Here is a 14,523-nt window from a genome sequence, read left to right as displayed (position 1 = left end):
TTTGAAGAAATATTTATTCAGATCCTTTGCCCATTTTTTAATTGAGTTATATGTCTTTTTATTCTTGAGTTGTGAGAGTTCTTCATATATTCTGGATAGAAATCCCTTATCAGAAATTTGATTTGCAAGTATTTTCTCTCATCCTGTGGTTTTTTTTTTTTTTCATTATCTTGATTACGTCCTTTGAAGCACAAAAGCTTTAAATTCTCACAAAGTCCACTTTATCTGTGTTTTCTTTTGTCACTTGTACTTTTGGTATTGTTATAATATTAATATATTATTTAGACAAGAATATATTGCCTAACTCAAGATTATGAAGTTATTCCTTTTTTTAAGCTTTCTTTTTTTTTTTTTAAGATTTTTATTTATTCATTGGACAGAGATCACAAGTAGGCAGAGAGGCAGGCAGCGGGGGAGGGGGGAAGCAGGCTCCCCACTGAGCAGGGAACCCAATTTGGGGCTCGATCCCAGGACCCTGGGATCATGACCTGAGCCAAAGGCAGAGGCTTTAACCTAAGCTTTCTTTTAATAGACTCCTCCCCAAAGGGAATAGCAGGGTCTTGTAAGCCTTTTGAGTCAGATCTGTCTACCACTCACTCTCATTTACACTCAAGGCACATTTCTTTTACACTACTCTCGTCCAGCAAGATTTGGACTAACCACCTTGTATCTGCCAACCACTGTGCTAGGTTTGTGGGAAACAGAACAAAAATGATTCTGTCCTACACACTGGGTATTGGGCGAAGATGAATTTAACTGGGACACCTGGGTGGCTCAGTGGGTTAAAGCCTCTGCCTTCAGCTCAGGTCGTAATCTCAGGGTCCTAGGATCGAGCCCCGAATCGGGCTCTCTGCTCAGCAGGGAGCCTGCTTCCCCCTCTCTCTCTGCCTGCCTCTCTGCCTACTTGTGATCTCTCTCTGCCATAAATAAATAAAATTTTTAAAAAAGATGACCTGAGCCGAAGGCAGCAGCTTAACCCACTGAGCCACCCAGGCGCCCCTAAAAAAGATGAATTTAACTTGGATTTTGCAGTCAAAAGAGACATTAAAGTAGATATGAAAAAAGAACATTAAACATATCAAAGGACAAATGACTTATTTAATAAAACTGTTCATGGACTGATACTACTTTTTGATGAAGTTTGCATCAGTACACAATGAAATGAGAAAAATTATGACAGTATGCTTTCTCTTATGCAATGATTATAGTTGATGTGAAGTTTTATTATTATTTTTTAAATGGTGCTATTAGGCAGTGTAAGAAATTAGCAATCCCATATAGATCTACTGGTTTTTGTGGGATTCTTTTCTTGTCTGTAAAACCAACAACCTGTAGCCACAGGTTCAGAAGACAGGAAGATCATTTCTGGCAGTGAAGACTTGAAGAAGGAACTGATTTGAGCCTTGTAGAATTTGGATAATTCTGAATACAGGCAACTATAATAGGTAGGAGAATGTGAATAAGGGTGGCAGAGTGGAAATGAGATTATGAAACAGGTTTGAAGGACTACATGATGGGGTGTCAGAAGTAAGTTTGTATAGAGAGAGAGTAGGTAGATAGCCAAGATGGAGGATCTTGAAAGCCAAAATGAGTTTGAACTTGATTCTCTGGGTAATGGGAAACCATTAAAAGGGGCAAGAGGAGTGACGTATTGAAGAAAGATGGTACTTTAAAGAGATGAATCTGGCGGTTGTGGAAGGTAAATTGCAAGTGAGAATACTAATTAGGAGCCAGTTGAAGTTTATAGTGTGACAAAATTTTTTTGTTGTTGCTAACCAGAAAATAATTTGATCTTTCATCAAAAGCACTACAGATTTTTAGGGGCACCTGGGTGGCTCAGTGGGTTAAGCCTCTGCCTTCAGCTCAGGTCATGATCTCAGGGTCTTGGGATTGAGCCCCACGTTGGGCTCTCTGCTTAGCGGGGAACCTGCTTCCTCCTCTCTCTCTGCCTGCCTCTCTGCCTACTTGTGATCTCTCTCTCTCCTTGTCAAATTAATTTAACAAAAAAAATCTTAAAAAAAAAAAAGCATAGATTTTTAGCAATAGTGGGTAGAAAGTAGGTGATGATATGGTGAAATAAGCCAGGCATTGAAAATTTGAAAGTTACCAACATTTCCTAAATAGTGGCTCTCCAGTGTGATACACGGCTTAGCCTCACAGAAATTTCAGGGAACAAGATCCTGGACCTAGAAATCTTACAGTAAGACGCTAGAAGTCCAAGCACTTGGTCATGGAGAATGACTTTGTCCTACCCTAAAGCTGCTTATCCAGCCCACTTTGAGGTGTCTGTCAGAGGAGAGGGAAGTACAGCTATACCTCAGAGATATTATAGGTTCTGTTCCAGATCACCGCGATAAAATGAATGTTGCAAAAAAGCAAGGGAAATGAATATTTTGGTTTCCCAGTGCATATGAAAATTATGTTTTTACTATACTATAGTCTGCAATAGCATTATGTCCTTTAAAATGTACACACCTTAATTAAAAAATACTTTATTGCTGGGGCACCTGGGTGGCTCAGTTGGTTAAGCAACTGCCTTTGGCTCGGTCATGATTCTGGAGTCCTGGGATCAAGTCCTGCATTGGGCTCCCTGCTCATTGTGGAGTCTGCTTCTCCCTCTCACCTCTCCACTCTCGTGTTCTCTTGCTCTCTCTCATTCTCTCTCTCTCTCTCTCAAATAAATAAATAAAATCTTTTTTAAAAATTATTTATTGCTAAAAATGTCAGCCATCATCTGAACTTTCAGTAAGTTGGAATCTTTTTGCTGGTGGAAAGTCTTGCCCTCGATATTGAGGGCTGCTGACTGATCACGGTGATGGTTGCTGAAGGCTGGGGTGGCTGTGGAAGTTCTTAAATAAACTAAGACAACTAAAGGGGCATCAGGGTGACTCAGTCCGTTAAGCATCTGATTTTGGCTCAGGTTGTCATCTCAGGCTCCTGGCATCAAACCCCACATCAGGCTCCCTGGTTAGCTGTAGGAATCTGCTTGTCTCTCTGCCCACCCACCCCCAACTTGTGCTCATGCGTGGGTGTTCTCTCTTTTCTCTCTCTCTCTCAAATAAATAAATAAAATCTTAAAAAAAAAAATAGGACAGTGAAGTTTACTGCTCCAATTGACTCTTCCTTTCACAAGCAATTTCTCAGTAGCATTTGATGCTGTCTGATAGTGTTTTACCCACAGTAGAACTTCTTTTGAAATTGGAATCCTTTCTCTCAAACTTTGCCACTGCTTTATTAACTAAGTTTATGTAATTTCTAAATTCTTTGTGTCATTTCAGCAGAATTCACAGCATCTCCACCAGGAGTAGATTCCATCTCAAGAGCCCACTTTCCACTTTCTTTGCTCATCGATAAGGAGCAACTCCTCATCTGTTAAAATTTTATCCTGAGATTATAGTAATTCAGACACATCTTTAGGCTCCACTTCTAATTCTAGTTCTCTTGCTATTTCCATCATATCTTCACTTACTTCCTTCACTAAAGTGTTGAACCTCCTCAAAGTCATCCTTTAGGGGAATCAACTTCTTCCAAACTCCTGTTAAATGTTGATATTTTGACCTCTTCCTATAAATTACCAGTGTTTTTAATGGCATCGGGAATGGTGAATCCTTTCCAGAAGCTTTTCAATTAACTTTGCCCAGATCAATCAAAGAAATCACCACCTATGGCAGTTTTAGCCTGATGAAATAAATTTCTTAAACAGTAAGACTTGAGGGTGCCTGGGTGGCTCAGTCAGTTAAGCATCTGCCGTTGGCTCAAGTCATGAACCCACGGAACTGGGATTGAGTTCCACATAGGGCTCCCTGCCCTGTGGGGGGACTGCTTCTCCCTCTGCCTCTCTCTTTTTCTTTCTCTCATGAAAAAATAAAATCTTCAAGAAAATAAAATTTAAAATTCAAGAATTTAAAAAAAAATAAGGCTTGAAAGTTAAAATGACTCCTCGATCCATGGGCTGCAAGGTGGATATTTTGTTAGCAGGCTTGTACATCTCCATCAGAGCTCTTGGGTGACCAAGTGCCTTGTCAATGAGCGGTAATATTTCAAAAGGAATCTTTTTTCTGAGCAGGAGGTCTCAACAATAGGCTTAAAATTAAGTTCAGCAAGCCATGTTGTAAACAGATGTGCTGTCATCCAGACTTTTTTCCGTTTACAGAGCACAGGCAGAGCAGATTCAGCAGAATTCTTAAGGGCCTAGGATTTTCAGAATAGTATATCAATCCGGTTTCAACTTAAAGTCACCAGCTAGCTGCCTTAGCCCTGAGCAAGAGAGTCAACCGGTCCTTTTACAGTTTGAAGCCAGGCATTGACTTCTTTCTCCTTTCTAACTCTGAAAGTTCTAGAAAGCATCTTCTTCCAGTAGAAGCCTATTTCGTCTTCACCAAAAACCTGTGGCTTAGTGGAGCCACCTTCATGAACGATCTTAGCTGGATCTTCCAGACCTTGCTGCAGCTTCTGCATCAGCACCTGCGGCCTCACCTCGCGCTTTGATGTTACAGAGACGGCTTCATTCCTTAAACCTCAGGAAGCAACCCCTGCTAGCTTCCAGCTTTCTCCTGAAGCTTCCTCACCTCTCCCAGCCATCACAGAACTGAAGTGTTAGGGCCTTGCTCTGGATGAGACTTTGGCTTAAGGGACTGTTGTGGCTGGTCTGATCTTGTATCCAGACTACTGAAACTTTCTCTATAGCAACAATAAGTCTCTTGCTTTCTAATGATTCATATGAAAAGTGCTACTCATGCTACAGCAGAGTAGCACTTTTAATTTCCTTCCAGAAATTTCTTTTGCATTTACAACTTAGATAAGCATTTGGCACAGAGACCTACCTTTTGGCCTATCTCAGCTTTCAAAACACCTTCCTCACTAGCTTAATCATTTCTAGCTTTTAATTTAAAGTAAGAGTTGTACAACTCTTCCTTTCACTTGAAAACCCTGAAGCCATCTTACGAATTTTAATTGGCCTAATTCCAATATTGTGTCTCAGGGAAGAGGGAGCCCCACAGGGAAGGGGAGATACAGGTGAGTAGCCAGTGAATAGAGCAGTCAGAACATATACAACATTTATGAAGTTCGCTATCTTATATGGGTATGATTCATGGCACCCCAAAATAATTAACAACAGCTTTATATCAAGGATCACTGATCACAAGTCACCATAACAAATATAATAATAATGAAAAAGTTTGAAATATTGTGAGAATTCTAAAATATGACACGGCGACACAAATTGAGTAAATGATGTTAATGCTTGTACAGTGACACCATATCTGCCACTTTCAACTTCCCCGTGAGGATCACTAATGGTTAGTTTTAGGAAGCAGACTCCCTTTCTCCTTCTCTTCCTCACTGTTTCTGCTTTATAGGATCATGGTGCCATGTCCCCTCAAAAAAAGATCAAGGTTGGAGGTAGGTTTTGGGGTTCTCACCCGCTTCTGTTCTCTCTACAACTCTGTACCTCCCAGCATATCGTCAGTGGCCTCATGGGTCTCACAGGGAATAGAAGAAGCAATAAGGGAGAGAAACTACATCTCTTCTGTATCCTGAGTGGTGTCTGCTGTGGTCCCAGCCAGTGGACACCAGGCTTCTTTCTAGGGACCTGAAATCCAAGGGCTTGGCTGTGGAATCCAGATACTGGTCAACACTGGGAGGAGACCTAGACCGGGCTAGTACTTGGGGGCCAAGCCCAGCTTGCGACTATCTCTGTGTTCAAGGGTGGCAGCAGGGAGTGGTGGCATGAAGTGGACAGTGTTGTTGCTTGCTATACAGTTGGCTCTGGCTGTGACTTCTCCACTGTTCACTGATCCCCACAGAACTGCCCCAGAACGAGTAAGGTGGAGCTTACAAGGGCTCTGTAGGTCTACAGGTAGAACTGAGATGTTTCTGTGGCTAAGGGGAGACCACTCCCTTTCCTTAGCCTTCCTTTCCCTAGGAAAAGAAGCTTCCTGGCCTCTCACCCTGGCCAAATGGATTCTGCCTCATCACAGGCCCAGCTGGACCCCACTCGGCACATGTCCAAAAGCTAATGTAGGTGAAAGGGAAAGGTTCTATTCCGGCCACACTAACAGGCCCTCTGAAAATCCAGGGAACTGAATTGGACCCTTGTTAGGAAGGGGCCTGTTGCCAGCTTGGTCCTCAGTCTCACTACCACCCAGTGTATAGAAGAAGCCTGCCTGTGGCCCAGTCTCCCTTTTTTTCTGAGACAGACCTCATTTCTCTGAAGAGGCACACCCTAAATTGCCTAGTGCTAAGTCCAGCTGGGATCCACAAGGACTCTGCCTGCTGGTAGACTGATGACAGGTCCTTACAACCTCCCTTCAAGGTTCAGGAACCCCCTCCCAGGCTGGCTGCCCCACCCTGAGGCTCGTCTGGAACCTTAGTGAAAGGAAAAAGCTGGAAAACAAGGAGTCATTCAGAGTGGGTTGAAGAGAGGGGGGAGAGGTTTCTGGCTAAGATCTAAAAGGAGAGGCATAAAGAAAGGAAGCTCTAAGCCTCTGCCCAGACTTTCCCTGAGACTCCTAAGGACAAGAGAGAAGCTAGGTAGGCCCCGCTCTCTCCCTAATTTTCTTCGCTGCCTTTAGAGCTCTCAGCCTTCCAGCACTGCCCGCCCTCTGTGGCTGACTCCTTTCCCTCCCCACCCCCCTCCCTGGGCTAAAGGGCCCACAGGGACTGACAGGGAGGGAGGCTGAGTGGCTGTACTGTGGGCATGCCTGCTCCTTTCCCTTCCCCCTTCCCTTAGCAGCAACGTCACCGCAGCACCAGTGGCAGCAGCGGCAGCAGCAGTGAGGATCCTGGGGCTGGGATTGCGCAGGCTCCCTGCATTAGCAACGATGCCATTGTATTAGCAGAAATCAGATCTTAGGAAATCGGTTCAGTTCCCTCTGTGTGGTCCTGTGGAACAATGCCTCAGCTGGAACTGTCAAGGTAGAGCTTGGTTGGAGTGCAAAAGGAACAGAAGCCTCCGGGTACAGCTCAAGGCTCCTTACAGAGGTATGGCTCAGCGGAGCTGGGGGAGGGGCAGGGCAGAGACGCTAGGATAACCGATCAGCACATTTGGGCCCTGGTTTCTGAGGGTTGGCTTTGTCTTTCCGAAAGAGAGAGAGCGAGTGAGCAAGAAAGAGGGGGAGAGCATGAGAGCAAACATTAGCTGAGCTCATCCTTGCATATATTTGTGCTGTGGTGCAGAGGCTTGGGCTAATGCTGTTTTGTCAAGGAGCAGATCCCCTCCTTCCTCTCTGGGTGTTTCTAATGAAGTACTATAGTGTGGGCCAGGGTGGAGGGGTTCAGATCTAAGAACAAAGGCTTAATGGGAGGAGACACCCCCAAACCTATTATAAGTTTATGATGGAGAAAATGCAGGGATTTGAGCAGCTTTCAAGAGGAGGGGCTGGGAAACATCCAGCCCATTCCTTTTCCTCCATACAAAAACATACATACCTATGGACACACGTATCTTCTGGTACCTTGGAAGCCAATAGGCTCTCGGTAAGGATGGAATAAGAAAGAATGTTGACCAAGAGGCTCCACAGTCTACTGGGGGCGCGCAGGGAGGTGGTCACTGTTATGCTGAGGGCACCTGACTTGTTACAATCGGTCTCCTTATACAGACCTAGATTCCTAACAGGAAGGGACCTGACCATAAGCTGATACTCCCAAATGCACCCTCTACCTCTCCTCCCTCAGTCCTGCCACAGAGGGGACCCAGACAGGAAAAAGGTTATCCGTCCTACTGATGCTCCTCATGGGACCTAAGGTCAAGGTCAGATTGTTAGAGATTAGCAACTGAGTACCACTGTCATCCCAGTCCTCCTTCAGAAGGCCCAAAAAAGAGGGAAGGCATTCAGTGACTGGCAGAGAGATGCTGATGACCAAAAATAGAGGAAACCTTTCTTCTGGAGTGTAGAACATTTTCCTGCCCAGAGTTACCTTATTGCTGAGCAGGTAGAGTTCCTTAAATTCCCATTTCCATTCACCACCTTGGTGGATGATTCAAAAATATGCTAATAGGAGTCAGTAGTTCCACTTTGTGCAAATATGTGGTTGGGGAATACACTGGGAAGTTGTGGGAGGTTGTTAGTTCCCAGGAAGCATCTAGGAATGTGAACTACAGAACAGGAAAAGGGGGCCTTGGGAACTATGAAGGGGGCAGGGAGATGAGGACCAGGAGCTGCAATAGAAGGTGAATTGAAGACTGTTTAGTAACACTCATATTACTGGGGCAGTAATATTGAAAGAGACAATGGGTTTAGAGAACATAGAAGTGGGTAAACACAAATTATGTAAGTGGAGGCTAGAGTGCTGGCCTAAACAGGAAAGGTAGAAAGCAGCCTGGCAGGGTAAATGCCAAGACTTTAGGAAGAGGGTGTGGCCCTGATCATTTTCTTTGGGAGGGAGTTGTAGTAGAAATAATTAAGAATTGGGCAGACCTGAGTTTGTGTCCCATCTCAGCTGTGTAATTATGAGCAGACTACTTAACTCTTGCTATGCTTCAGTTTTCTCATGTGTAAAATGGAAGTGATCATGCCTACTTTAAAAGATTAGAGTGGTGGGGCACCTGGATGGCTAAGTTGGCTAAGCATCTGACTCTTGATTTCTCCTCAGGTTATCATCTCAGGGTCATTGAGTCTCACATCGGATTCTGTGCCCAGCGGGGAGTCTGAGATTCTCTCTCTCCCTTTGCCCCTCCCCACCCATCCCTCTCCCCCTAAAATAAATAAATAAATCTTTAAAAAGTTATAGGGGAACTAGAGATGACATATGTAAATCACCTGGCATGCAAGAGATCAATGAATGATCACTAATAGTATTGTTACGATAGGCCAGGAGACACCGATTTGGGATGGGAGCCAGGAAAAGGGCTCTCATGGAAAGCTTATCCTGGTTCTAGAGAGATAGACTTCCTCACTTGATGCTGGCTGAACCCACCACTATCTGTCTAGTAATCATAGCTAGAAGGCCCATCTTCTGAGAGCTTTCTTCCACTTTCTTCCTATTCTGGATTCTCTGTTCCTTCTGCATCTTCATCTTCCATGTCTCTCCACTTAATCAGGGTACAGAATGAGTCTGGAATTAGCTCTTCTACCCCATTGTTTTCTCTTTTACTTTATTAGAGTTCATGGGCTGCAGTATTAAACTTATTATTATAGAACAAGTTATTCCCAAGAAAGAAGTCTAAGAGGTATGTGCTCTGTGGTGTTTGAAATAAGGTCTCATGTACAGTATACTCTCATTACATTCTTAACTGATCAAAAGGTAAGATTCCTGAGTCCTGTCTTAATCTGTCATTTATTCATTGAGTGATCTTGGACAAGTCCTTTTTTTTTCTGATTGTTGCTTTCCTCATTTTTTAAAATGAAAGTGGCTCTGCCTACTTTGGTGAGTTGTTGTGAGGATCAGTGAGACAACATATTTGGGGGAGGGGGGCAGAGGCATGAGTACAAAATCGCATAGGATGTCTGCAGAACTTCACCTTAGTTGGCTGACCTAGAGTTGTCTGTGAAGGAACTCTTGGGCAGGCATTTCCCTTGGTTGTGTGGAGATCAGGGAGGAATAAGACCTTCTCTAAGATACAAAAATATAAAATGAATCCACCAGTGATGTAGTTTTATAGTTAAAATAGAATTCAACACAACCTAAATATAAAAGCTAAAATTATACAGCTTTCAGGGGGGAAAAAAGGAAAAATTTTCTTCATGATCTTGGGATAGGCAAAGACATTTTAGATAAGGCATGAAAAGCTTTAACCATAAAAAAAGAAAAAGATAAATGTGATTTTATATAATTAAAAACTTCCCATTAATTGAAAAGCAACATTAAGAAAACAAATGTAAGGGACGCCTGGGTGGCTCAGTTGGTTGGATGACTGCCTTCAGCTCAGGTCATGATCCTGGAGTCCCAGGATCGAGTCCCGCATCGGACTCCCAGCTCCATGGGGAGTCTGCTTCTCTCTCTGACCTTCTCCTCGTTCATGCTCTCTCTCACTGTCTCTCTCTCAAGTAAATAAATAAAATCTTTTAAAAAAAAAAAAAAAAAGAAAAGAAAAAGAAAACAAATGTAAGATAAGCTAAGAGAAAATATTCTCAAGATATGTCTGATGGGAGTGCCTGGGTGGCTCATTCCTTAGGCATCTGCCTTGGCTCAGGTCATGATCCTAGGATCCCTCGATCAAGTCCCACATCAGGTCCCTGCTGGCAGGAAGCCTGCTTGTCCCTCTCCCACTCCCCCTGCTTATGTTCCCTCTTTCACTGTCTCTGTCAAATAAATACATAAAATCTTAAAAAAAAAAAAAAAAAAAGACCTATCTGACAAAGGAAATTTTAAAACTCCTACAACTCAATTATAAAAAGATAAACAAGTCACGTTTATGAGTCCACAAATAACCAAGCACTTACCACATTCCGAGCACTATGTATAGGTTCTGGGGACACGGAGTTGACTATATTCCAGTTTCTAACCTCAGGGAATGAACTCTAGTTTGGGAGACAGATACATAAACAACATTGTAATACAGCTCTCTGTATCCTCCAGCCAAGGGAGGATAAATGTATCCATTTATTCTCTCTCCCTGGTTTAGAGGATCAGCCTTCTAGACTCTGTGTCATTATGTTTTTCCATTATGAAGCCTGTATGACTCAGTAATAATTTTGTGAATCAAATCAAAAGTTCTTATGTGTGTACGTTTTATTTGTGAATGCTACTTGAAAATCGTGCTGGGGACGGGGGGTTGGTTGCTATTCACTGAAGATCAAATGATGGCTGTAGCCCATAGGTTTTCCTGAAAGTACTCCTATCTGTACAAGACAGTTTTCTATGCTCCTTTTAGTCCAGGTGTCACATGATAGCCTAGACTTTGGGGAAACTTAATACTCTATGTAAGGGGAAGCTGCCCTCTCTAAGCCCTGAACCCACTGTATCTGTGTTGTTTAAAGAAAACAAAATGAGGCTCTGGGTGGTTCAGTTGGTTAAGCATCTGACTCTTGATTTCAGGTCAGGTCATGATCTCAGGGTTGTAAGATCAAGCACCATTGCCAGGTTCCGTGCTGGGTGTGGAGCCTGCTTGAGAGTCTCTCCCGCACCTCTCCGCCCAAATCTAAAAGAGAGAGAAAAACAAAACTGTTTAAATTATGTACATAATAGATATTTATTATATACAAATTAGAAAATACAAATGACTAGGATTTCTGGAGGGATGGTAGGTAGGGGGTTGAGGAAGTGGATGATGGGCATTAAAGAGGGCATATGGAAAAAAAAAAGAAGGCATATGATGTAATAAGCACTTGGTGTTATATGCTGATGAATCACCGAACTCTACCTTTGAAACTAATAATACACTATAGTTAATTAACTGAATTTAAATAAAAATTTAAAAAGAAAACATAGATGAAACAGTAAAATTAAAAATAATCCGACATTGCTCAATAGAGTTAAGCACTATTAATATTTTGTTGTATATGCCTTCAAATTTTCTCTCATGCATATTGATACGGTCTGAATATTTGTGTCCCCTAAAATTCATATGTTGAATCCTAACCTCAAAGGTAGTGGTAGTAAGAGATAGGGCCTTGGGAGGTGATAGCTCATGAGGACAAAGCCCTCATGAGTGGGATTAGTGCTCTTACAAAACAGGCTCCAGAGAGCTCCCTTGTCCCTTACACAATATAAAGATATAGCTAGAAGGTGCCAGCCATGAACAAGGAAGAGGGCAGAATGCAGCCATTCTGGCACCTTGATCCTGGACTTCCCAGGCTCTAAGACTGTGAGAAATAAATTTCTCTGTTTATAAGCCACATAGTCTGAGATGTTTTGTCATAGCAGCCTGAACAGACTAAGACACGTAATAGACATGTATTTATTTACAAAAATGGTGTCATACTCTACATGCTGTTTGTAATCTGCAGTTTTACTTAACATTTTATTAACATTTTCCCAAGTCAGTAATCATATTAACATATTATTTTTTTTTAAAGATTTTATTTATTCATTTGACAGAGAGAGATCACAGTAGACAAAGAGGCAGACAGAGAGAGAGAGAGAGGGAAGCAGGCTCCCCGCTGACCAGAGAGCCCGATGTGGGACTCGATCCCAGGACCCTGAGATCATGACCTGAGCCGAAGGCAATCCACTGAGCCACCCAGGCGCCCCTTAACATATTATTTTAATGATACTCTGCTCTGTACTTTTTTGTGGATTGTTACTACTGGAATTTTAGGTTGTTTGCAACTTTCTGTTATCCTTGTAGCATATATATTTGAACCCAAGTTTTCTTGGTGAAGGAAGAAAAGAGATGGGGAGTCGTGAAGGGAAAATTATCTCATGTACTTCATAGCTAAATTTCCTAAAAATCCTCTTTATTCCTCTCAACAAAATCCCATACTTGAAGGCAGCTTTCTTTCTTTTGTCTTTCTCAGTTTGTGTCTGCAAATGCCTAATCCTCTCCATTGCTCAACACCCATTCCCTTCCTCATCTCCCCTTTCCTCTTCTCATAAATCCTAATATTTTTTCTATTTTTAAAAAAGGTTTTAAATAAAAGCTTTGTTAAGGTATAATTCACATACCATAAAAATCTATAGATTTTATTTTACTGACAGACTTTCATAATTATCACCACTGTCTGATTTCAGAACATTTTCATCACCCCAGAAAGAACTTCTGTACCCATTAGAAGTCACTCCCCATTCCCCAGTCCCCGGCAACCACTAATCTATTTTCTGTTTCCCTGGATTTGTCTATTCTGGACATTTCGTATAAATGGAATCATACAACACCATACAAAGAAGCCTTTTATGACTGACTGGCTTCTTTCACTTACCTTTTTGAGGTTCATTCAGATTGTAGCATTGATCACTACTTGATTCCTTTTATTGCTAAATAATATTCTATCGCATGCATATATCAAATTTTTTTAAAATATTTTATTTATTTATTTGACAGAGAGAGACACAGCGAGAGAGGGAACACAAGCCGGGAGAGTGAGAGAGGAAGAAGCAGACTTCCCACTGAGCAGGGAGCCTGATGCGGGGCTCAATCCCAGAACCCTAGGATCAAGCCCTGAGCCGAAGGCAGACGCTTAATGGCTGAGCCATCCAGGCGCCCCTATATCAAATTATTTTTTAACATCGGGGGTTTTTTGCAGCTTTATCTATCTATCTACACTGGGGCTCCTGGCTGGCTTAGTTGTTGGAGTGCACAACGCTTGATCTCAGGGTTGTTGGTTCTGTCCCCACCTTGGGTCAAAAGATTACTTAAAAATAGAATCTTTAAGGGGCGCCTGGGTGGCTCAGTGGTTAAGCCCCTGCCTTCAGCTCAGGTCATGATCTCAGGGTTCTGGGATTGAGCCCCGCATCGAGCTCTCTGCTCTTCAGGGAGCCTGCTTTCTCCTCTCTCTCTGCCTGCCTCTCTGCCTGCTTGTGATCTCTCTCTCTGTCAAATAAATAAATAAATAAATCTTAAAAAAAAAAAAAATAGAATCTTTAAAAAAAAAAAAAAAAAGAAAAGAAAAGAAGAGAAACCAAATTTAAAAAATAAAGTACATAAGCTCTACACCCAGAGTGGGCCTTGAAGTCTAGACCCTGAGATCAAGAATCACATATTTTACCAACTGAGCAAGCCAGGTGCCTCTGTTTCACATTATGTTTATCCATTCATCTGTTAATGGATAATGGCTTGCTACAACTTTTTTGGCTACTGTGAATGCTGCTGTGAATATTAATATACAAACTTTTGTGTGAACATGTGTTTTCCTTTCTCTTGGATATATACACAGGAGTAGAATTGCTGGGTCATGTGGTAACTCTATGTTTAACATTTTAAGGAACTGTCAGACTGATTTTCCAAAGTGGCTGTACCATTTTACAATGCCTCAAACAAGGTTGAGTTTCCAATATCTCCGCATCCTCACCAACATTTGTTACTATCCTTTATCTTAGACATCATGGTGGAGATGAAGTGGTATCTATGTGGTTTTCATTTCTATAATGACTAATGATGTTGAGCATCTTTCCATGTGTTTATTGGCCATTTGTAAGTTTTCTGTGGAGAAATGTCTATTGAAGTTCTTTGTCTAGTTTTTAATTGGGTTATATGTCTTTCTATTGTTGAGTTATAAGAATAGTTCTTCATATATTTTGATCAGTAATCTCTTTGCAAATATTTTCTCCCATTTTGTGGATTGTCTTTTCTTGATGGTATCCTCTGAAGCATGAAGGTTTTTAAATTTTATGAAGTCCACCTTATCTATCATATCTGAGAAACCATCACCCAATCCAAGATGATAAATATTATTTCCATGTTTTCTTGTAGAACTCAAACCTCATAGCTCAGTTTAGCCTCTCTGGTTTCTACTTTTCTCCATATGAACTCATTACTCCAATCAACTCCCAAAGGGTTGGAAGTCCAACAAAGAAGTCTTCCTCTCAGAAAGTAAAGGTGGGGGGTGGCGGGGAGAAAAGATCAACACTCGCTTTTTATTATTGATGTAATTTAATTTATAAATTTTTAAAACTGTATTCCTCACATACGTATTGATCAGC

The 14,523-nt window shown here is 41.9% G+C and overlaps 1 protein-coding gene across 6 annotated transcripts in view; it reads left to right on the top strand.

The window, feature by feature from the left end:
* Positions 1-14,523, top strand: part of RUSC2 (RUN and SH3 domain containing 2) — a 70,296-nt gene that overhangs the window by 40,271 nt on the left and 15,502 nt on the right. The window contains exon 1 of one of the 6 annotated variants that reach the window (XM_059143129.1): positions 6,505-6,984. The exons of 4 other annotated variants lie outside the window; for them this stretch is intronic. The gene's annotated coding sequence lies outside the window, so the exon portion shown is untranslated. Of the gene's footprint in view, positions 1-6,504; positions 6,985-14,523 lie in introns of those variants that run through there. One more of the 6 variants, XM_059143134.1, reaches the window with a different exon arrangement.

This window comes from Mustela lutreola, chromosome 12 (assembly GCF_030435805.1).
Source record: "Mustela lutreola isolate mMusLut2 chromosome 12, mMusLut2.pri, whole genome shotgun sequence".
Classification (NCBI taxonomy): Eukaryota; Metazoa; Chordata; class Mammalia; order Carnivora; family Mustelidae; genus Mustela; species Mustela lutreola.
Note: the sequence above shows the minus strand (reverse complement) of the source record. Positions and strands in the feature narration are given on the sequence as shown.